This window comes from Cricetulus griseus, chromosome 9 (genome assembly GCF_003668045.3).
Source record: "Cricetulus griseus strain 17A/GY chromosome 9, alternate assembly CriGri-PICRH-1.0, whole genome shotgun sequence".
Taxonomy (NCBI): Eukaryota; Metazoa; Chordata; class Mammalia; order Rodentia; family Cricetidae; genus Cricetulus; species Cricetulus griseus.
In genome coordinates, this window is record NC_048602.1 from 10,860,031 (window position 1) to 10,861,674 (window position 1,644).

The window sequence follows — 1,644 nt, forward strand, 5'->3', positions numbered from 1 at the left end:
CTTTCCTGCTCCTCCAGAGTCAACCAACATTCTACTGCTTCCCAGCTGACTGCAGTGTGTGTGTGTGTGTGTGTGTGTGTGTGTGTGTGTGTGTGTGTGTGTGTGTATCTGTATGTAGCTGAGTGGCTGGTGCCAGGTATCTTTCTTGATCACTCTTCACCCGTTTTGAGATAAGGTTTCTGACTAGACTGGCCAGCCAATGAGCTCTGGGGATCAACCTGCTCCAGCCCTAGCCCCAGCTATGGAGTTACTGATGTGTGTTCCTATGCTTGGCTTTTTTTTTTTTTTATTCTAGTTAGGGAACAAGCTTGTTTCACATGTAAGTCCCTTCTCCCTCTCCCTCCCCTCACCCCCAACCCTCCTCCCCCACCCCAGCCCACCCCCCACTCCATCCACCCACCACTCCCCAGGCAGGGTAGGGCCCTCAACGGGGGCTCTGCAAAGTCCACCAAGTCTTCCTATGCTGATCCTGGGCCCTTCCCCATGTGTCCAGGGCCAGAGTGTAACCCTTCACATGGGATGGGCTCTCAAAGTCCCTTCTTGCACCAGGGAAAAATACTAATCCACCACCAGAGGCTCCCTGGAGTGCAGAGGCCTCCTTATTGACATCCATGTTCAGGGGTCTGGATCAGTCTTGTACTGGCCTCCCCGACAGCATCTGGGGTCGATGTGCTCTCCCTTGTTCGGCCAGCTGTTTCTGTGGGTTTCTCTAACCTGGTACCGACCCCTTCGCTCTTCATTCCTCCCTCTCTTCACTAAATTCCCGATTTCAGCTCAGTGTATATCTGTGGATGTCTGTCTCTGCTTCCTTCAGCCACTGGGTGGGGGCTCTAGTTCCAGGTCAGTCGGCGGAATCCCTATGCTTGGCTTTTATGTGGCTTCTGGGGATCCAAACTCAGATGCCCTGCCTGAGCAACAGACACTTTTCTGCCTGAGGCAGCATTATTGTAGGAGGCTACGGAACCTTGAAGGGTGGGACCCGGCTGAAAGAAGTTCCTGGGTTCAGGCCTTTGAAGGTTAGTCTCGTTCCTGTCCACTCTCTTGCTTCCTAGTCTGCAGTGATGAGATAAAACTCACCCCCCTACACACACACACACACACACACACACACACACACACACACACACACACACACACACACGCTGCTTGTCTGGCAATGCAGAAGGAACCGCACAGATGGGTTCCACCTCAGACTCCCGAGGCCACGAGTGTCAGAAGTTGCTGGGCTGAGGAGGGCTGATGTGCCTGAAGCAGGCAGGGCCTGGATGAGCTCCCCAGGGGATGAAGAGGGACGCAGGGCAGGGAAGGGCCGTGTGTGCACCACCCCTGCAGGTAAGGGGGAAGGAGCAGAAGACACCAAGTAGTGGTGTGTCTAGCAGAGACCCCTGAAAACTACCCAGCACATGGGGTGGGGGAGCACCCAGGCAGAGCCTATTGTCCCACCTGCCCCATCTCTCCTTCCAACTCTCAGAGGCCCAGGAGGAAGGGCAAACCTGGGGCAGCAGACGGCGGGGCCTTGGGAGAGCGGTGAGGTTCTGAGATTCCCACACAGACTCCTTCGGAGGAGGCACGAGCAGCCTCAGCGAAGTCACCTAACCTGCTCAGGGCCCCTCAGGGGTGTGAATGCCAGAGACAGATGCTTGC